This window comes from Saccopteryx bilineata, chromosome 6 (assembly GCF_036850765.1).
Source record: "Saccopteryx bilineata isolate mSacBil1 chromosome 6, mSacBil1_pri_phased_curated, whole genome shotgun sequence".
Classification (NCBI taxonomy): Eukaryota; Metazoa; Chordata; class Mammalia; order Chiroptera; family Emballonuridae; genus Saccopteryx; species Saccopteryx bilineata.
The window spans coordinates 105847423-105870752 of record NC_089495.1 but is presented as its reverse complement, the minus strand read 5'-3'; the positions used below and the strand labels follow the sequence as shown (position 1 = coordinate 105870752).

Genomic DNA, 23330 nt, shown 5'->3' with positions numbered 1-23330 from the left:
AAGTAATCTTTAAATTTCTAGAGCAAATAGGCTCCTCTCTTGCCTTGTCCCCTCCCTCCCCTTCCCTCCTCCCTCTTTCTTTTCCTTTCCCTCCCCTAGCCTTTTCCTCCCTCCCCTCCCCTCCCCTCTCCTCTCTGGTCCTGGCTTTTCCTAAAGACATTTCCAACTTTGGGATTCTTTGGCTCCAACTGATTAGGCCTCTATTACTTTCTTTGTCACAGGTGTGAATTCATACTGCTACCAAGTCATCAATCTAATAGGAAAAGTTGTCTTTTAAATATTGTCAAAGGTAGTATCATTTTCTCCATGGGTCAGTTATTAGAAAGAGGTTAACAGGATCAACAGAGATAAACAAAATCTGTTAACTAAAGTCCACATTCATTGATGAGTTATTTACACTTTCCCATATATTCTGAATGGAGCCCATGTACTGGGTTTTCTGCGAGGACGCCATCCTCAGGCATCTTTGTCCAGTAAAAGGATAAGCCTTCACATAAGTAACTCCAATACAAAGAAGGCAGAGGGTAGCACCCCAAGAAAAGCATAGAGACAGTGCTGGGGGTTCCAACTGGGATTTGATAAGGCTCTATAGCAAAGCTGAGCAATCTGGCAAATGCTTGCCTTTCTCTGCGTTATCTAGCCTTGGCTGTTGCATTAACCAGAGCTCACTGGATAACTCCACAAGCCAAGCCCTTGTTAGACTTCCATCTTCCAGGCTTAGCCTTGAGGGACTTCTCAGATGTCTGGTGTGCAAGAAAAACATAAAAAGCAAGAAGAGTCCCCTTGAGTCTAGAATGAATACACATAAGATTTTTTTAGATTCCATGATGATCCTGGCATATACCAGTGAGTTTCACTGCAAAAATATAGCAACTTTCCTCCTGAGCAGGTGTTACTTAGATGATGTGGGTGCACCTTAGGCCCTAGATGGGTAGAGAGGCAGAATAGTAACATGCTGGGCTAAATGTTGACACATTTAGAACATTCTGGAGCCTCAATGTCTCTAACTTTCAATCACAAATGCGCTAGACACAGATATATTTATTTAAATCATTAGTAACTTAAAACTCTCAAGAAGATTCTAATCTCAACAATTTATGTGGTCAAGATGGATGATAGAAATTTCTAGAAGTCTTATGTTTCCCACAAGTTACTTTTGCATTGTTAGTACAGTATTAAAATAGAGACTTAAGTGTCTTGCATGAAATCGTACCTCTCTTTCGTTTGATATGTATTACTTCCAAGTATATGTCAGAGATAGGAAAATATTTCAAGTGACTTAGGTCAGTTATGTTGGCCACTCATTAGAACCACCTGGGAAATTTTTGGAAAAAAGAAGAGCAATATACTACTACTGATGACTGGCTCATCTTCAAAAGTTAAGTTTTACTTTTTCTAATCTCCTCAGGATGAGGTTGAACATGCAGCTACAGTCAAGAACCACTGATTGAGACCCCAGAGGGGTAACAAACACATGATAAACATATCCTCTCACACAGCCTTTCCCCCGCATTGTGCCTCCCAGTAAAAACAATGAAGTCTACGTTCTCTAATTTAAACTCTTCTCTCCACCAAAAATAAGACCCTGAATGAAAAAAATATATATTCCAGAATAAAATGACTCATCTATGAAAAATAGGAACGATGACATACAGCCAAAAATAAAGGTATAGTAAATTTCTTAATGCAATATTATTCAGCAATTTTAAATTGTGACTCTCAAGAATTTATGGCACGTAGAAAAAAATTATGCTGTAATGGAAAAAATAAATATAAATATATCCATACTATAGAAACACAAGTATGAAAATCAAACTAAAGTTATACACAGACACACAAAAAAGAATGTAAAAGCAAAAGTCTCCCCCACCCCTCAAACATCAATAGAGGCTGTGTCATCTGTAGTTTTGGTTTCCTTCTCTTTTGTACTTTCATAATATTTTTTTAACTACTATGTATATGGTAAAAAAAAAAGCAATATTTATAGTCAAACAAAAATACCTACTTTTCAAAATTATTCTTTTGATTACATATGAAGTGATCAAAAGGCATAACTCTCAACAATGAATTAAAGCACAGATAAAAATGCTCACCTGAAGTTTCTTAGCTGCCTTGGCCTCTGTCTCTTTTCTCTCTCTTGTCTTTCTCCTGCAAGTCATTCAGCTTGCTCCTTTAGAAGAGAAGCAAAACAGCAAATTACATTTTATGAATGGTGTCAGCCAATGGCAAGAGAATAAGGAACATTTTTGTCAGCGGGCCATCCATGCTTTATAGAAACTTGGTGTGGGTGTTGGTGCGGGCTTCTTTCTCCAGAAGGGAAAGGTTCCCAGTTAGGAACTACATCTAACAGGAAGAAATCTATTAGATTAGCTCTGACTCTCCAATGACAGTTTTTATCAGCATCCTTTTTCAATAAATCAAGGGGATGTGATGGGCTAGTGTCAGGGGTGCTAAGTGCCTTTTAAGTCTCCTGGTTTTTGTCTCCACGACAACAGTAACATCAACACTTGAGTCTTAAGTGTGCGGCACTTTCAATCTGTTTAGAGCCCTTTCCTTCACCCACTTGCTTTTTCAACTTACTTGCTCTCAGGTGGAGACCTTACCCATTCTGAGAAAGTGCTCTTTAGAAGGTTACCAATGACTGCTTCCTTGTTCATATAAAGGTTCTTTCTTAGTCCTCATCTTCTTTCCCCAAGTGGTTATACAATTAACCAATGACATTTTCTTCAAACTTTTTCTCCTCGTTTTTCTGATTCTCCTGGTTCTTTTTCTATGCTGTGGGCTGCTTTCTCTTTGCCTTTCTTTCTGGTGCATCTTCTTCCAACACCTTTTCTAAATGTGAGCTTGACCCCAAAGTCCATCTTCTGACCATATTTTCTTATCTATATCTACATTATCATCATCTGTTAGGCTGCACAGACAATTATCAGGGCAGGAAAACAGAATGGGGAATAAAGGGGGGTTATCTCACCCACTGAATGCGAGAGTCAGCAGGCCTGAGACTGGACAAAATGAGATAACCAGCTGTCCCAATAGCTATAAGAAATACTGCAAAAGAAACCTTGAAACCCTGCCAACTTGCCTCGGTAACAGGGAAGCAAAGGCTTGAAGCTAAGAGTATATAACTCTGAAGACCCCAAGAGGCTGGGTGCTCAGACTAGCTGAGTTTGCCTGTTTATGCCTTGTGCCAAAGTGTATAGCTTTGCTTAATAAATTGCTTGTTTGGTTTGAACGCTGCACCCTGTCTCTCGCCAAAATTTTTTCTCATGAGAGTAACAAGAACCAAGGAGGGACAAGCCCCAGGGACTCAGATCTTCTCTGGTTACACATCCATGGCCAAAACAGCTTTTCTCTTCCCCTCCAAAATGTACCTTCCTCCATTAGTACTATATAATCAAATGGCAATGATTTACCCATTAATCTGTCTATAAAATGAGAAGTCATCCTTAATTTCTCTCATTCTCCCACAATTCCATTTGTTCTTCATGCAGAATATGTCCCAAATTCAACCATTTCTCACTTCCCCATTCCCATTAAAATCTTAATAATTTCTAAGGTAGAATGCACTAACATTAGGCAAGAAATAAAAAGCACCTAAATTGGAAAGAAAAGTAAAATTATGTATGTTTGCAGATAAAAACTCTTATATGTAAAAAACCCTAACTATTACACACACACACACACACACACAACCTGTTAGTGGAGTTGCAGAATACAAAATCAACACACAAAAATCAGTTATATTTCTATACACTAACAGAAAACAATTCCAATTACAGCAACATCAAAAAAATAAAATACTTAGGAATTAACTAAAGAGGTGAAAGACTTGTACACTGACAACTACAAAACATTACTGAAATTTAAAAAGACATAAATAAATAAAGATATTTCATGTTCATGGATTAGAAGACTTAATATTATTAATATAACAATACTACCTAAACCCAAATGCATAATCAGCACAATCTCTATTAAAATGCCAATGATTATTTTTCAGAAACAGAAAAATATATCCTAAAATTCCTGTGGAGTCTAAAGGGACCCTGAATAGCCAAAATAGTCTTGAAAAAGAAGAACAAAGTTAAAAGACTGATATTTTCTGATTTCAAAACCTATAGTAAAACTACAATAATCAAAACAATGTAGTCTGGTTATAAAGACAGATATACACCTAATGAAGTAGATAGATAGCCCAGCAATAAATCTTCATGTATATGGTCAAATAATTTTTGACAAGGGTGCTAAGAACATTCATGGAAAAAGTTAGCGTTTTCAACAAATGGTTCTGGGAAAACTCAATATCCACATGCAAAAAAATGAAGTTGGACTCTTACCTAACAATATATACAAAAACTAACTCAAAATAGATCAAAGACCTAAACATAAGAGCTAAAACTATAAAAAACTAAAACTGTTTGGAAGAAAATAGGGAGAAAGCTTCATGACTGGCAATAATGTCTTAGATATTACATCAAAGGTGCAGGCTTTAAAAGAATAAAAGACAAATTGGAATTCACCAAAATTCAAAACTTTTGTGCATCGAAGGCACTACCAACAGGGTAAAAAGGCAATCCACAGAATGGGAAGAATGTATTTGTAAATCTGATAAGTGATTAATATCCAGAAGACAAAACTCCTACAACTCAACAAAAACAAACAACCCAATATAAAAATGAGAAAAGACTTGAATAAACATTCCTCCAAAGAAAATATACAAGTGGCCAATAAGCACATGAAAAGATACTCAACAACATTAATCAGTAGGGAAGTGCAAATCAAAACCATGATACACTACTTTATATCCATTGGCATGACTATTACAAAAACAAAAACAAACCAACAAAAAACAACAGACAGTAAGAAGTGTTGCCAAGGACATAGAGATATTGGACCCTTGTGCACTGAGTTAGGAACGTGAAATGTTACAACCACTCTGTAAAATAGTATAGTGGTTTCTTCAAAAATTAAAAATAAGATAGCCATATGATCCAAAAATTCCACTTCTTAGTAAATTCTCCAAAGACTTTAAAGCAGGATCTTGAAGAGATATTTACACACCCTTGTTAATAGTAGCATTATTCACAATAACCAAAAGGTGGAAGCAACCCAAGTGTCCACTGATGGATGAATGGATAAACAAAATGTGGAATATACATACCACAGACTATTATTTATCATAAAAAGGGAGGAAATTCTGACATATACTACAACATGGATGATCCTTGAGGACATTTTACATGAAATAAGCCAACCACAAAAAGACAAATACTGTATGATTGCACTCATATGAGGTATCTAGAGTAGTCAACTCTATAGCCACAGAAAGTTGAAGGGTGGTTACCAAGGGCTGAAGGGAGGGGGAAATCAGAAATTACTGTTGAATAGGTATGGAGTTTTAGTCTTGTAAGAAAGTTCTAGAGATGGTGATAGTTGCATAACAATGTGAACTTATTTCATGCCACTGAACTGCCCACTTAAAAATGGTTAAAATGATAAATTTTATATTGTATATATTCTAACATAATTTTAAAAAATAAAATAATTTTTAAAAATAAATTTAAAAAAGTAGAAAACAAAAAATTTGGAAGTAACATCCTACCTAATTGTCCTCCTGTTTCCAGCCTTTCTGTTCTACAGTCAAACAATTAAAAAGTAAATCAGATGATGTTATTTCCCTGCTTGGAACTCTGTAATGACTTTCCAACATTTTTAAAATAAAAATTTTTATCCTAGTCTACACAGGTCTGACCTGATCAACTCTCCCTGCATCTTCAAATATAAATCCTTATCCTGGTCTACAAAGCTCTCACCGGATCAACTCCTCCTGAGTATCTGTACAACGTCATCCCTAGCCACCAGGACTTCCCTGTTGCTATTTCAGATACCTGTGCTGGAATGCTCCTGTCTCCTCACTCCCTTACTTCATTCTTGTCGCTGTTTAATGCTGCCACTTCAGAGAGACTATATATTTGTATAGATTTCTCAGACTCCTTGGGGTTCTGGCTGGAATGTGGCCACTGCAGAAGTCTGCAGCTGCCTTTGTTCTCATCGAACCCTTAGCTGCCTCATAATTATCGGGAGCCTCAGCCTAGGCTCCTGTGTCCTGTGGACACTTCAGTCTTCATGTCCATATCCCTGCTCCTGCAAACAACTGCCCTTGGTCACCCCTAGGACACAGAGCGACACAAACGGTGTGCTCTGCTCTATCTGGGGAAGAGTCCACACAGCCTTTGGGGACACTTAGCTAAGGAATGCTCAAGTATCCTGAGTACACTACAGAGAGCAGTGGGGGGGGGGGGGAGTGGGAGGGACAAGGTGTCCTCTTAACCATGGTACCCAGGTCAGGGCTCCTCATGCACAAGTACACGAGTGGTCTGTCCCTCCAGCCTCCCTTCCAGGTCGCACTTCCTTGTTGATGGCTTTCTTGTTCCCTGTCCATGTTCCAGTCAAACTGAAGTTGATCTTCAAAAATAAAAACCACTATTTTAGGACATGAAAGGAACTAGCAGTGGGAAGGAATTTAGTTGTATTGGAGAGAAAATAGCAAATGCTTCCTTGAAAATAAACAAGAAAGGCTTTGTTTGTTTTGCTATTTATATAGTTCATTTGCTGAAACTGTCACAGACCTTCAAAAATCATGATACATGCAAACAAGTAGAAGCTTAGGCCTACTGAACAATTTAACCTGTCCAAAGGCCATAGGACAGACATCTTGTCTCTGGACACGCCCTTACTCTAAGTCCCCTTCAACCCCGCAACCACTGATTCTAGCACACTGCCCCAGCCCTGCCCCAGAACTGGTGCCAAGAGCTGAAACTGTGACTTCTTCCTTATTCCATCTGTTACTCTCACAGTTGGCAAAAATCTTGACATGGGGGAAATGAAAATTGCATCTCCCATGTGAGCTCTGGGCAGCTGTGAAGATGAAGAGGAAGGAGGATCCTGGAACCACTGCATGATGTCTCATAGCTCTCTGGCAATGACTGGCCAGGACAGGGAGGTGATCTGACCTACACGTGGCAGCATGCAGGGAGAAGGCAGGTGGCACTGTTAACAGGCCACTGTTGTACCCCCTTCTCTGTAGTCAGGCCGGCTGGATGAAATAAAGTAGAATGGGCTGTATGCCCAAGAGCGAAGCAAGGCAGAGGCCGAGTGGAAGAAAGGGGTGTCTCTTCTCAGAGTCAGCAAACCTTGCAGGTCTTCCTTTTCCTCCTTCTTGGTTTCCAGGCCCGTTTGCTCCCCACAGGATACACAGGGGCTCACTCCTGCTGCACCCTACGCAGGCCTGTGAACTTGTATCCACTCTTTCTCTGACCACCAACCTCATCACTCCCCTCCTACCCAGCTAGTGCTCTGAGCTTCTCAGGGTCAGAGGGATGAATGTCACTTCTGGGTGTGTTCCTGATCCTTTCATTTTCTCAGGGGTCTTCTGGAAACAATCTCCTAACCTACTCCTCCACCTCCATGTCCTGCAAATAGGATGAAGTTAAAAACAAACAAACAAACAAACTTGTGGAGAAGGGCCTGGGGCCAAGGCTGCTGCTCTGAAAACTGGTTCTTCCCAGATCTGGGACTCTGTTTCTAATCTTTGATTAACCAAGATGTGTAAAGAAAAGTCAAGCTTTTACTCCCAGAGCTAACTCATGCATGTCCTGTATTCAAGGTGCAGAACAAGACTCTTTTCAAGCTAGTTAGAAAGATAAGAATGGGAAAGCCTTTTTTCTCCTTACCTCTGAATATGTAAACCTCAGGGAGAAGAGAATACTCTTCAAGATTTTCTTTTATTTTTATAATAGCCTAGGATTTCTAAGTACTAACTTCCCTGAAAAGTACCAATTAGAAACTCCTTTGTACAACTTGTACAAAATAAGAGATGAAATCTTATTTTAATCAGATTTCTCTGAATATTGTTTAACATAGATAGAGAAAGAGTTAATGACTTTAAAATGAAGGTAATTCTGGCCCTGGCTGGTTGGCTTAGTGGTAGAGCATTGGCCAGGTATGTTGATGTCCCAGGTTTGATTCCCAGTCAGGGCATACAAGAGAAACACCCATCTGCTTCTCCACTCCTCCTCCTCCTTTTTCTCTTTCTCTCTCCTTCTTCCTCTCTCATCCCCTTCTGCAGCCATGGCTGGATTAAAGCAAGTTGACCCCAGGCACTGAGGATGGCTCCACAGCCTCTGCCTCAGGCACTAAGAATAGCTTGGTTGCTGATGAGCAGAGCATCACCCTCTAGTGGGCTTGCCTAGTGGATCCCAGTCGGGGTGCATGTAGGAGTCTGTCTCTGCCTTCTCTCTTCTCACTAAATTAAAAAAATAAAAAGAAAGTAATCTTGAAAGAGCAGAAATGATTCAACACATTTTCCAATTTGTTTCTCCTGATGACCTTGAGGAAAACAAAAACAGCAGCACACATCATGCCTGCAGTGCAGGGAGATCTGCCTAGCACTCAGAAGGGCCTACAGAAGTCATCGAAAGATGGAAATAAGCTCTAATTTTGAAGCAGATGTTAAAGTTTGTTCCTGGGTGATGAAGTAAATTAAGGAGAGTCAGGGCCAGTTTCTTGCTAATTATACTAATGTACTAGTCACAGAGAAGTTTACTCAGACTTTTAAAGATGTAAGCTGGACTCAAGCTGGTATGTTCTTGTAAACACAAATTTGGAATTTTAACAAGATCAGAATCACTATAAGTTTTTTTTTAATTTTTTTAAATTCATTTTAGAGAGGAGAGAGAAAGGGAGAGAGACAAAGGAGAGAGAGAGAAGGTGGGGAGGAGCTGGAAGCATCAATTCCCATATGTGCCTTGACCAGGCAAGCCCAGGGTTTCGAACCGGCGACCTCAGCATTTCCAGGTTGACGCTTTATCCACTGCGCCACCACAGGTCAGAGAATCACTATAAGTTTTTAGGGCATCTGAGAGAGTGGCAGTGTATATTCATAACATAAGATTAATCATCAAGAAAGAAGTCAATGTGAGTCAAAGGGAAGAAATGGAAGGAAAACTTGAAAACTCATGAAATTTAGAAAGCAACAAATTTTTTGTACAGTAAAGCCCATTCTGCAATAGACCAAACAGAGAAAAAAAATTACCTGGTGTAGTAGTCTGGATGGTGGCATCAAAGACACATCCACATCCTAACCTCAGAATCTACGTATTACCTTACATGACAAAAATTGCGACAGAGTTAAAGATCTTGAGGGGAAGAAAAGATCCTGGATTGTTGACGTGGGCCCAAAATGAAATCACAGGTATCCTTATAAGAGTCATTAAAAGAGGAGAGTGAGCTTCGATTTTGAAGGAGACCTCCAAGTTTGCTCCTAGAGCACAGAATGAAGTAAAGAGGATCGGAGCCAGTTTTCTGTCTGACTTCTGACAGAGCCACACATGGGAGGAGGCCATGTGAAGTGGTTAGAGAGACTCAGCCATCAGCCCAGGACGATCCGAGACCACAGAAACTGGAAAAGGCAAGAAGAATTCTCCTAGAGCCTCCAGAGGTACCACATCCCTATCAACGCCTTGATTTCGGATTTCTGGCCTTCAGAACTGTGAGACAATGAGTTTCTCTTGTTTCAAGCTACCAGTTTTGCAATAATTAGTCACAGGAGCCCTGAGAAACTCATACATCAAACACCTACCTTCTCTACCCAGGAGGACCTAAAATTCAGGGATAAAGTGATCATGTGCCATGAAGCAGCCAATAGGCTTCATTAATTCACAGTGGATATATTTTATTTCTATTGCAATAAAAATCCTTTATTTTAATGTTTGAATTTTCAATCTCTCACATTTAACTTTTCCTTCAGAGGAACAACCTACCTTCCCCAGTAGCACCAGTACTCTGGAGAGATGATGGGCTGGGGTCAGCATTTAAGGTCGCTCCAGTCCAGCCCGCTCATAGTGGAGGACGGAGGGAAAAAGGAAAACTGTCTATATGTTGGTCATGTCACACACACACACACACACACACACACACACGGGGAGAGAGAGAGAGAGAGAGAGAGAGAGAGAGAGAGAGAGAGAGACTAGCACAAACACTTATCCTTTGCAAAATGCCTTTTGGATATGTTGAGCAAACGGATGATAAGTTGCCAAGTTCAGAAACTGCAACAAAGAGTGAATTTTCCTTGAGAATGCTACATGAGAATGAGAGTCCAAGGACTCCAGGTCTAGACCCCTAGAGACACAGCTGACGGGAAGCCTTTGGGAAGAAGCAGGTCCATTTCCCACGGCATGACTTAACCGTTCAGGTCGAGGCTGTCTTTATGGACACGCAGGCCACAGTGATTCCACACCCTTCATTCTCCTGATAAGACCTCCTCTCCCTTTCAGCCTTCCCTCTCTGAGACCCCTAACATCTCTTGCTGCCCATCCTAGACCTCTTAGAGAAAACAAATATTTGTTACTTAGGATCAATCACTGCCTAAGAATGCAGCATTCTGGGAAAGGACTGCAGAATAGAATCTCAACAGAAATCTCCAAAAAACAAAACAAAACATACCACGTTATTTCCAAATCTGTAATTAATCATTCCCTTCTGGTTTCTTCTGAATCCCAACAGTGGTGTCCAAAGCCTTGAGTCGCAGGATCTTGAGGCTCTCTCACTGCTCCCGGTGGCTTCAGCCTTTGGACCCGAGTGCCTTCTTCACTCCCATCTGTGCCAGAGGTGGCAGGTGGCCAGGTAAGAGCCTCGAACAGAGTCAAGAGGTGATCCACTGCAATCTCAGCCGCTAGACAAGTGCTCTTGGAAACCCAGAGGGGACCTTCTCCCTGGCGTGGGGTGGGGGAGAATGATACGATGATAAGTTACACAAGGAATTTCTGGGCTAAATTGAGTTTCTTTGCACTAAAATCAATCACAGTACATCCCTCAAAAGACATTTTAGTGCACTCCTTTCTAGACATGTTTCTATGCTGTTGTTGGTTTATTTGTTGTTTCCTTTTTTTGACACAAATTTGCATCTTGCTTTTTCTCACTAACACTTTAAAACATTTTCACATGTCAATATAAATATTTTAATGACTGACTTCTATTCTAACAACTAGGATATACTGTAGTTGGCTAATAAACTGTCTTCATTGTTATTTTCTTCCTTAGTGCATAAAGCTTTTTCCAAATTTGGTGTGAAGGCTCTGAGTTCATTTCAATAACAGAATGTAAGGAAGAAGTTTATAAACATGAATTTTAACACAGCAGATGATGAAAGAAGGATTCCTGAGAAAAAAGACAAAATAAGCTACCAAAAAATCCTAAACAATGTCCTGTTCTCCCCCTTCCCTGGGTTGAGTAGGAGTTGGAGGCCAGAGCCTAAGAACAGGCTCAGTGAGAGGAGTTGTCCTGATCTCACGTCCAGTGTCCCAGCTCAGTGACAGAGAACTCAGTGCCCCATGAGACCCACGGAGCTATTTTCATCCAGTTCTGGGGAAAGTGCATACGTGACAGGAGAGGCCGTGGCACCCTGACTTCTCCTGAGCGTGGCCAGACCGGCACTGCCTGTGGACAGGCACTTAGACAGCAGTCACCGTGGCCAAGGGATGAGGGTCTGATGCTTGGCACTGCTGCCTTTCTTCCTCTCCCACCTGTAGATAGGAAAAGAGTCCAGCCTGAGCTGAAAATCAGGGACATTTGGAGAGTAGAAGTATGAGGAAGGTTGGGGACAAGGATAGGAGGGAAGGAAACAGGTTGGAAAGAAGCTGTCACTCCAGATAAAGACGCGCCCCTCCAGCCAGACCATTTCATTTGGTCCCTTTACTACTGAGCCTGCAAAGCCCACCGGGGCTGCCAGTGGCCTGGGCCTGTTACCCCCTGTTCTTGCGTCTCCCCTGCTCTGCTCTCTCTTAGCTAGGGTAGGGCTCACCCCCAAAGGGTGCATAGCTCAGACTTCAAGGTCCACCCAGCTTCTGGCTGGATCTGGCACTAGTGGAAAGTGGAGTGTGGAAGAAAGAAAGAAAAAAAGCCAGGTGTTTCTTCCCATCCGCTCAGTCTTCAGGCGCTAGTTCTGATGGCAGCTGTGTCTTCTCTGGGACTCCAGCTCCTGCCCCTGGCTTGCCATGGCTCCAGCTCTTGCAGTGTAACTGCCAAGCTCAGGGAAAGCCTCCCTCTGCCCTTGCTGCCCCTTGTGGAAATGGCCTCCTGCCATGCCAACCTGTCACCTCGGGCCCCCTCTTGGTCTTTCAGCAATTCTATCAACTGTGCAAACCTCACCCTTTTAATATTCAGAGTGGGTTCTGTGTTTCTAGTTGGTCTCAGGCAACTACACCACAATGCCCGTGAGCTGAGGGATGGGCTACTCCAGGGAGCTGCTCGCTCTCTGAGGGGCGTGTTCACACTCTAACGTTCCAACAGTCCGCTACCAGGTGCCCTTTGTGTGTCAGGCCTGTGACAGGCCTGTGACAGGCACTGCTACACACATAGCTCTTGTGGTCATTGCAATGACCCTCTGGATCTTGTCAGATAAGACAACATCGAGGAGCCCACACTTCAGAGATCCTACCAATAGCAAATGCCAGGGAGGCAAACAGTGGATCCCTTTGACATTACAAACCCGTTTGGCCCATATTACTTAGTGACAGAAACGTAAGTAAGAAGGTGGGCTCCTCTTAGCATTGCTGAGCAATATACGACCCTCATGTCCTTTTGGCACCACCGTTCCCCAGTCTATCAAGCTTCTCTCCCTCTTCGCCACCCTGAAGGTGGGTAGCAGCTGCCTCTTCAACTAGGCATGCTCAATAGAAGGGGCAGGAGCTGATGGCCCAAGAAAGCAGCAACACAAAATGTATCATGTATTTAAGTATCAAAAGAGGACTTTGCATAGCGTACTTTAATAGCTGGAGACTTCAGAATTCCACAGAACCCAGGAAATTGCATTATTTCATCCGAGTCATTTGGGGGATTCCTGAGCACCAAGCCACTTAGAAGCTGCCCAGACGAGCCAATTCACTTTCCTCTCTGCAGATGAGCCTTGAGGCTCCTGCTGGTAGCTGCCCAGGACACAATTAGCACTGCCCTCTCCCCTGCTGGGGCAAGGGTAGGGTGCTGCTGAGGGACTGGAGGCTGGGAGGCGAGCCTGCTCTCTGTCCCGGCGAGTGGAGGGAGGCGGGTTTGGCAAAGGAGTGGGCGCTGCAGAAAAACATTCAGACCATGAAAGAAGCATACTGCCGTCTGAGTTTTCCACGCTCCAGGAATGTCAGTGTTTACGAATTTCTTCATCTGGTGAACATAAATGGACTCTTCTGTTTTGAACATGTTACATAATTAGGAGCCTGGAGGGCTGACACCCCAGGAAACCTAGTGGTATACATTAAGGGACCAGCTTGCTGTAAGACTGCTGTTTTTCCTCTCTGTGTAAAGTGGTAGAAAAGAAGAAATTAGTTTCTCACACGGGCCCAAATCAGAACATTTTACCTATCTTTGTAACCCCATTGTCCACACTGCACGGATGCATAGCAGTTGCTCAGTGAGTGTGTATGGGCCTGCTGCCTCTCCCCCTTTTCCATCTGTAGCTAGGAGAAGGACCTAGCAAGAGCAGAAAACCTCAGGGACATTGGAATGAAGAAAGAAACGAAATAAGCTTGCCAACTTCAAGAAATACATCTAGGCCCGTTCCTTCCTTCATTCTTCCTTCTATCCATTTGCTCAATAATCATTAAGCAGAAGTGTGCCAGTCCCTGTACTGGATGAGGATATACAATAACACTAAAATGTGGATCCTACCAAGAGGGTCTCTGTCTTAGTGGAGAGAGGCAGGAGACAAACATCCCTGAGTGTTTGTGCTGAGGAAGGCCTGATGGAAGAAATGGTCAGTCTCCTGGCTCAGTTAACCGTACAAGCACCTCTGTGTGAAGCACAGCCCTCTGGGTATGAGAATTACAGTAAGGTGTCCCTTCCTTCATTAGCCGCAGCCCTGGGTTAGGGCTTACCAGTTGCAGGAGCTGGCTCTGGGAGAGAGGGGCCCCAGGTGGAGGGAGGGTCTTCGTGGCAGATAGAATCTCCAGAGAATTGCCTGCAGGAGCAACAGACCAGCCTGGGCTTCACTCCCACGTGGCCATTTCCACCTCTGTGTGCATGTGCACACGATTTACCCTCTCTGAGCCTCTTAGCTCCCTGGGAAAAGATAACAATACTGTAGCAGCCTGGTGGCATTGTTTCAGACAGGAACCGAGTTAACGCAAGTGGAGCGCTCAGCACAGGACCTGAAAACGCACAGTATTGTGCTAAGTTTTAGAAATTGATAGAAAGATAAATTAAAAATAGAACGTACCAGCAAAAAGCTTAAAGGCTCTTAGTTCAGATAAGATACACAATTATACTCCAAGCAGACCGTGAGCATTCCACAGAGGTAACAGATGGATTTAGATTCCTGTGATTGCTATCTTCTGGGCATGTATAATAGTAAATTTTACATGTCAACTTGGCTAGACTATGGCAACCAGCTGTTTGGTCAAACAGCAGTCTAGATGTTGCTGTGGAGGTATTTTTAGATGAGGTTGACATTTAAACCAGTAGACTTTGAGAAAAGTAGATTACCTTCTATCATGTAGGTTGGTCTCATCTGATCAGATGGTCTTAGGATAAACACTGAGGTTTCCCAAAGTAAGAAAAATTCTCAAGACATAGGAACCCTGACTGAGTTTCTAGCCTGCTGTCCTATTGCATTTGCACTCAAGACTTATACCATTGCCTGACCAGGTGGTGGTACAGTGGATAGAGTGACGGACTGGGACACAGAGAACCCAGGTTCAAAACCCCGAGGTCGCAGTTTGAGTGCGGGCTCATCCAGCTTCAGCGTGGCCCCCCCAGCTTGAGCACGGGGTCACTGGCTTGAGTATGGAATCATAGACATGACCCCAAGATTGTTGGCTTGAGCTCAAAGTTGATGGCTTGAGCAAGGGGTCAGTCAGTCTGCTGTAGCCCCCAGTCAAGGAACACATGAGAAAGTAATCAGTGAACAACTAAGGTGTCACAATGAAGACTTGATGCTTCTCATCTCTCTCCCTTCCTGTCTGTCTATCCCTATTTGTCCCTCTCTCTGTCTCTCTTTTTAGATGAGCCGTCTCTGTAAAAAAAAAAAAAAAAAAAGCAAACTATACCACTAACACTTACCAGAATTTCTAATCTACCAGTCTGTCCCATGATTTTCAAACTGGCCAGCTTTCACATTCCCATGAGCTAATTCTTAAAACAAATTGGTGTGCGTGTGTGCATGTGTGTGTGTCTTGTTGGTTCTGTTCTCTGAAAAACACTGACCAATAGAGCAGAATTTTGGGAAGGTTTTAGGAATTGCAACATGTGGCATAAATTTATGAGGAATTCATCGAATTTGTTATACACAAGGGGAAAAATTAGGTTAGTAACTGTTCCTTCTGAGGAATATAAATTGGCAGCATTTTTAAACTGGAGGGAGGGGTGGGTAATTTCAAAAGAAACAATCCAGTTCATAGTTTGCAATTTCTGATTTGTGGTCCCCTCAGTGTCAGTTCCACAATGCACTAAAGTAGGCCTTCCTGAGACTCCTTAATTTCATACAAAACTCTCAAGGGATTCACTTCACTGACAAGAGTAGGCGAACATATTTAGTACTGTTTTCCACTTAACAGAAGCTACATGACATTTTTAGGCAGATTTATGTCTTTTCAACAGCTAGACTATAAATGGCAGCATTTTTAGGGAAATCCAAGCTTTCTTAGGTACTCTCTATACAAAGCCTGCCATTCTAAACACAGTAGCGCTCAATAAATGTTGGCCAAATTGAATTGAATCAAATATGTCTCCCCATAGACCTCAGACTGTTCCATTAGGGTGTATAGCTGACCCTCTATATCCACAGGTTCTGAATCTCTAGATTCAACCAATCACGATCAAAATTATTCAGAAAAAAAAAGTTACCTGGTTGCTGACATGTAGTGTGTAGTTGGCCCACAGTGGTTGCACGTCTGTACTGATTATGTACAAACTTTGTTTTCTTGTCATTAATCCCTAAACAATATAGGATAACAACTATTTACACAGCATTTACCTGATATTAGGTGTTATAAGTAATCTAGAGATGATTTCGAGTATTTGGGAGGATGTGTGTAAGTTGTATGAAAATAGTGTGTTGTTTTCTATAACAGACTTGAACATTGTGGGTTTTGGTATCAGCAGGAGTCCTGGAACCAATCTTCTGTGGATACCAAGAGATGACTATATTAAACTCCCACAAAAGGCAGCATTTCTAGGGAAACCCAAGGGGATGGGAGAGTGTTTAGAAACTGTTCTTACGTCTCTTTCTTCCCCTTTGTCTATCCTCCACACACATCACTAAATCTCATTCTTGCTCCCTAGTCCCCTCTGTACCAGGCCTGGTGCCCAACATTTAGTCAACAATTATCAAGGAGCAATGGACACAGAGCTTGATACCTGGTAGAAGAAGAAAGGAACAGAACTCTGGGCTCTTGGTTTTTTGGCTTCTAACCCATGGTCACTTTCTCCACTTACCTCTGCTTGTCTGCCCTCACAGGCACAGCCTCAACCCTTTCTTCACCATTAATCACACTATCTCTGAATTCTTCATTTCAAATATCCTGCTCACTCTTGGCCACCACCTTCTTACCTGATTCACACCCACGAGGTTCCCCACTCCAACTATACTTTGACCTCACAAGGCCAGTAATCCCCAGTACACACGTACACACACATACACACACTCACACACACACACGCACTCACACACACATCGTACACAGAGCCACTCTATTGATTCTCTCCTTCCCCAGCTTAGCACTGTGGTCCAGCACTCCAGCCCCTCTCTCACAAACACCATTGATTCCTTACCTCTCTTCCGCTATTGAATTCACCTGGCAAAACTCCAACCCTAATTAATCACAAGTGTCTTCCTACTTCATGCCTGCACACCAGACACCAAAACTGCCTGAAGACAATCATATAATATTCCTCCTTGTTTTTTACTTTAAATTTATGACAGCTCTTAACTGGACACTACATTTACCTACTGATCCAGGGCCTTCTCTTCCAGGAGATATTAGGTAACTTCTCCTCCCTCCTCAAACCTTCAAAAACCTTTTCTTCATTTTCTATTTGTGCCTCTTGACGTCTTGAATGCAGATGCTACCTTGGATCATGAGGATGATGTCACACTCTTTGAGGCCCTAAGAGGGCCCATGTGTGTCATTCAAGGTCCAGTCTGAGAAACAATTTTATCAGTCAAAGTTTAATATAAAGAATACCTGAGGACTGAGCAAGAACAGGCAAGGAAGAAACAGATTTGAAGTAGAGGTACTTAGAGCTTGTTGAAAAGGGTGTGGCTGCCATCCACCAGAGGTGGAGAGCTTGCTTGGTTACCTTAAACCGGTTACCTTAGAGCTGGTTCACAGCCCATTGAACTGAAGTTGGTGGGCAGAAAACTGTGGGCTGAAACTGGACTGTGAGGTGCATGGGATGCCCCATAGACATACCAGTGGCAGTCACCTTATAGGAGCAAAAAGAAGAGAAAGAACACTACAGCCAAGAAAAGAAGCTCCTTCTTCTTGCCATATCCCTCTAACACCATGTACTGACAAAGCTAACATCACATCACTAGCGAAGGAAAACATTTTCAGGGTCCAGCTCCAGTGCCACAAAGAAGGCAATAAAGGCTGAATTTGGAGGTCAGAGGCAAAATCTGTATTAATTACTAGGCTGCCTTGACAAAATACCAGAGATTGAGAGGCTTAGACAATAGACATTTGTTTTCTCACAGTTCTGGAGGCTGGAAGTCCAAGATCCAAGCAGGTTTGCTTCTTCCTGAGGCCTCTCTCCTTGGCTTGTAGCTGGCCACCTTCTTGATGTGTCATCACATGACCTTTCTCTCTTTGCATCTCATAGCGTCTTTCCCTTTTCTTAAAAGAACACTAGTCATAGCAAACCAGGGCTCCATGCTCGTGACCTCATTAATTATAATTACCTCTTTAAAGGTCCAATTTCCAAATACAATCATATTGGGAGTTAGAGCTTCAACACTTTACCCTCTGAACCTCCCAAATTCATGCTCTTCTCACATGCAAAACACACGTTTCTATCACAACAGTACTACCAGTCTTAACCCATGTCAACATCAATTCGAAGTCCAAAGTTCCATCAATGTATCCTCCAAATCAGGTATAGGTCAAATTCTGAGGAAAAATCTCTGCAGCCATGAACTTATGAAGCCAGAGAAGTCATGTGCTCCCAAAACACAATGGTGCGATAGGCACAGGATGTACATTCCCATTCTAACAAGGGAAGATCAAAAAGAAGAGAGGCAAAACTGGCCAGTGTGCCTCACCAGCGCTAGATCTCCTACACAGACTTCAACTTGAGAGAAAAGTAAGCTTCTATCCTATTATTTTGGGTACTTTGGAAACTAATGCAAACTAATCCTAAGTAGACATACAATTCACCAGCAGATCTTGTTGGCTCCGCCTCTGAACTTTAGTTCAAATCTGATGCCTTCTCACCGTACAGCTGCTGTGACTGTCATTGGAGATACCACTGTCTCTCAGTTGCTGTGGTGGTTAGTTTTATGTGTCTACTTCACTGGGTCAAAGGATGCCCAGTTCTCCCATTGCATACTATTTCTGGGGTGTGTCTATGACAGTGTTTCTGGAAGTGGTTAGCCCTTGAATTGGTGGATTGTGTAAAGCAGATGGTCCCAGTGTGGGCAAGCATCATCCAGTCTGCAGAGGGCCTGAGCTGTGATAATGAATCTTTTCCTCTCCCAGTGCTCCTGGTTCTCAGGCACCCAGACTCAAAACTGGGATCTTCAGTTCCCTGTATGTCCACTGATCTTCCAGCTCTCAGGCATTTGAATTACACCAGCAGCCATGTATATATCCATCTTATTGGCTCTGTTTCCCTGGAGAACCCTGACCGATACAATTGGGTTATTGTAATTGCCTTGGGACTGATCTCCATGCTGCCACTCTTACACCTTACAATTTATTCTCTGTGCAGGACCCAGACTGATCATTTTATTGCATGAATCTGATCCTATCACTTCCCAATATAAACTTTCTAAACATTATGATTAGAATGAACAATGTGATTAGAATAAAATCTGAAGACTTTCAAGTCCCTCCATAATTCTACCCATGCTTGCTTGTCCCAGCCTCTCTCCTTCAGCTCCCTTCCTGCTGCGCTGGCCGCCAGCTGCACCCGAGTATTCTGGCCCCGAAGCACTTCAACCTCTTTCCTGTCACAGGGCCTTCCTGCCTATGATCTTTCCCCCAGATTTTCACATGACTCTCTGTTTCTCATCACTCAGAGGACACAGTTTCTGGAGTGTCCTTGCCCTGTCCTGTGTCCGTGCCTTATATGGAGACAATCCTACTTCTTAGAGTGCCTTCCCTTCCCATCCCAGCCCCCCAGTCTTGATGCCAACATCAGCCCGCATTACCTCACCCCTTAGCAATGGCTGACCCAGATTATAAGTGTACAGTAAGGAAATTCATTCGCTTACTCAAATGAACTTCACAAGGAACCCCTTTATGCAGGACCCTGAACTAGATGACAAAGGGTTATGAAAATGAGTTAAGACCTAGTCCCTGAACTTGGGAGAAAGACAAAAAAGGAAAAAAAGAAGGGAACTAAAACTATTGTGGCCTATTAAGTGCTTGACATCTTCCTGGTTACTGAACAAGGACCTTACTTAATCCTCTCAATAACCCTATGAGATAGATGTTTTTGTTTCCATTTTACATATAAGGAAACTGAAGCAAAGAGTTTTTGTGACTTAGCAACGGTCACATAGCTAGAAAATGGTAGTGCTGGGTTTCAAACCCAGATCTGATTCTCAGACCAATAGAGCTGCAAGGGTTTACATAGCGCTGAGAAGTAATCCACATAAAGCATTTAGCGCAGCTGCTTGGCAATCAGTAAGAGCTTCATAAACACTCACTGCAGCAGCAATAACTGCCCAGCACATTTAGAAAAAACCCCAAAGTCTTTACCATGGTTTCCTTCATTCACATCACTCCTACATTCCTAGCCTCCTTTTAACTCTTCAGATTGGCCACGTTCACGCCTGTCTCTAGCCTTGCACTCGCCCGTACTTCCAGCTGGAATCCTCTGTCCCATGTAGACCAAGGGCTCACGCTCCCACTCCCTCAAGTCTGCCTTCCCATGTCACCTTGGGAAGCTTCCCAGAGCACCCAGCACTCACACACACTGTCAACCACTTACCCAGCTTTATTTTTCTTCATACCACTTTTCAGTGCACTAGAAAGTTCAACTTTGGAAACATCCTGAAAGCCACTGAATCGTACCCTTTTATATTGTGAGTTTTATGGTGTGCAAATTTATCTCAATTTAAAAAAATAATTTAACATACCATAAATACTCAAGAGAGGTAAGTTCTCATGGGCTAGCAATGGTGCAGAAGAAGCTACGGCAGTTACAGCATCTCAACCACTGCTTTACGGAACCTCCACCAGGTAAGCAAGGGTACCTCTAAGTGAAGTTATATTTATTATTATTAGGATAGTAATAATAATGCAGTTATTTAGTTTCCTTTTGGGGCTTTTAAATATCCTTATAGGTGACTTATTCTAAAAACTCATCCATTATTTAAGAACCTATAGCTATAACCCTATATCAAAAGCTACTATTAAGTACACACAAGACTTAATAATGCAGCATGGCTAGTAAAAAATGACATTTTTGGCTGCCACAATAAATAAAATAAAACTCTGCACAGGTCAACCTTGTGGAGGAGCACTGTGCAGCCATTCTTCACAAGCCCTATCTCAACTGCGAGAGCCAGATCTCCTACTCGTCACCACCCTCTCGGCCACACTCTCTGGTTACTACTGGTTTCACTTTTGGTAGCTGACCCCCTAAGCTTTTCTGTTACCAGCAGCTGAGATACATTGAATGGGAAACACTCTCCTAAGAGCTATGGTAGCCCACAAAGGAAACTATGGATTCCTCGCACCCCAAGATTACCTTGTAGTTTTGGGGAGACCCTGGAAAAGAGAGACAGGCATTACAACCAAGGGTGTGCCAGCCCACAGATCACACCACACAAGGCCTCTGTGTGGAGTGTTTGCTCCTTTCATCAGGAATTTTCAAGGAATGGAAAGGACACATTGCAGTGGGCTCTCACCTCACACATTGGAGCCCCTTTCCTACCTGGAAAGGCCAAGTGCACAGAATTTGGTCTTAAAAAATTTCCTTCTGAAGAGCAGCAACGGTTAGCCTAGCAAAACTACAGCCAACTTCAGAACTCATGATCCTAAAGCCCATTTTTGCCAGATCTTGGACAAAAAGTACCTGGTCAGAAGAACAAAATGTTCTTTTACAATGAAAAGTTAACATATCAACTCTGACTGCATCTTTCCCTTCCTTAGGAATGAAAACTGGACATCAAGATTCCCACTTGAATGCTATTTGGGAGCAGTCACCAGAAGCCTAGAGCTCAGTGAGCAAACTAATCTTGGATCATCTTCTGAGCAATAAGCAGGGCTGTGGGATAGAAACGTTCTTCCCAAATTAAATGAGTAGAAATAGATCTGGTTTCACTTGACAAGTCCTTCGCATCAGTTCTCAGTTTGATGCTGATGAACAGCTTGCTCCATTAAGGGGATGGGAGAGAAAGAACCTTCAAGTAGTCAGCACAAAAGCATGAATATGTGGAACACTGAATGTGGGAACAAAGTGGCAGAGGCAAGGGACTGGTGAGCAGGGTTCCTGTCAGAAATAGAATGATCTTCTAACGGGCCCAATCCGCAAGTGCCCCTGGTGTGAAGGGCTGAGTAGGAAGCATCACTGCGGAGCAGTGTGTACAACCTGAATCTGGTCACCAGGAAACATCAGCCACACTCAAACTGGGAGCAATCTGCAGACACTCTGGCCTGTCTTCCTAAAAAAAGGTCAAGGTCATGAAATACAAAGACTCAGGGATGATTACAGATTAAAGGAGACTAAGAGACATGACAACTAAATACTTTGGAGCTTCTTTTGCTGTAAAGTACATTATTGGGCCCTCTGACAAAATACACATAAGGTTTGTAGATTAGAATATAATATACCAATGTTAAGTTTCTGGTTTTTATTGTGGTTATGTGAGAAAATTCCATATGTTTAAAAAATATATACTGAAATATTTAGGAGTAAAGGGACACTATGTCTGGGTCTTACTCTTAAATATCCAGGAAAATAAAGAGAGAGAAAGAGAAGAAATAGGAGGCTTTATTCATGAATAAAATCACAATTCTGCTTGCAGAGAGGAAGAAAAAAATGGATGTTGAACTTCAGAACAAGCACACAAATCTTAATAAGGTGGTCTTATTACTTGGGTAAATTCTACCCTCAACTATTAAAACATGCAATTATATGTAACAGAACATCAAGTGAGATATTTTTCCTGTGGTCCTGCAATTAACTAAAAGCATTAAACACCCCACATTCAGAGAGCTGTCCTCAGTTGGGGTTAGCTATTCACCATAAAGCTTGCAAGAGTCACCAGCTCAGAGCCCATTGTACTACTTTCCCTCCCCACCCAACCTGCATTCAGTGACTATAAAAAGACGCTTGCGAGGTAAGGAAGTCCTTGGCTTTCTGACCAGTACAATGTCCATGAAAAGAAGCTATTTCCTTCCATTCTCTAAAACCATGAGAAGGTAGAAGACCCCAGAGAATCAGCTTTAAAGGTTTGGGGAGACTACAGGAAGAGAAGAATTGCATTTTGTTCCTTGGTTGAATATGAGCTTTTCTAGTAGAGATCTAATCTGTCCCTGTTGTAAGAAAGAGGAAGAAAAACTTAGAAAGATTGAGCAACATGGAGAGAGGGCTCCACAATGGAACAACCTGTACACCCACCATTTGACATGGTGAAGAAGCCTATATTTCTGAAAGGTCAAATGAACTCAATAATTAGGTTTAGGTCATGCCGCTGATACCAGATCAAAGATAGTTAACCAGTAGGAAAAGAGAATCAATCCCAGGAGCAAGAGGCCAAGGGATGGGCCATCTTTAGTGTGGACAGGGCAGTGAGATGGTGAGGAGAAACCAGTACAATTTACAAAACCATGTGGTCTGGAATGTTGTCTATCTAATCAAATCTGATATTGCCAGAGGACTCGAACTTGCTCTCAACCACACTTTGACCAACCACATTTACTCACTCCAATCCCAAGAATCAAGACTTGGTACTAGAATAAGGACAAAAGAGCTTTGAATGACTTTTGACATGAAAATTTTGAAATGGACAAGAATGAATCTCAAATACTAAAATATGATTGTTCTAAAATGAGAATTCCTAAAGAAATTATAAAATTTGGCCAAGATAGGAATAAAAAACAAACTAACCACTG

The 23330-nt window shown here is 42.3% G+C and overlaps 1 protein-coding gene across 1 annotated transcript in view; it reads right to left on the bottom strand.

Moving 5' to 3' along the window:
• The window catches only part of CYSLTR2 (cysteinyl leukotriene receptor 2), a 38237-nt gene extending 27501 nt beyond the window's left edge, over positions 1–10736 (bottom strand). Inside the window, exons 1-2 of the mRNA XM_066235822.1 lie at positions 10504–10736; positions 2094–2170 (exon numbers count right to left, since the gene is read on the bottom strand). The gene's annotated coding sequence lies outside the window, so the exon portion shown is untranslated. The remainder of the gene's footprint in view (positions 1–2093; positions 2171–10503) is intronic.
• Positions 10737–23330: the final 12594 nt, after the last annotated feature.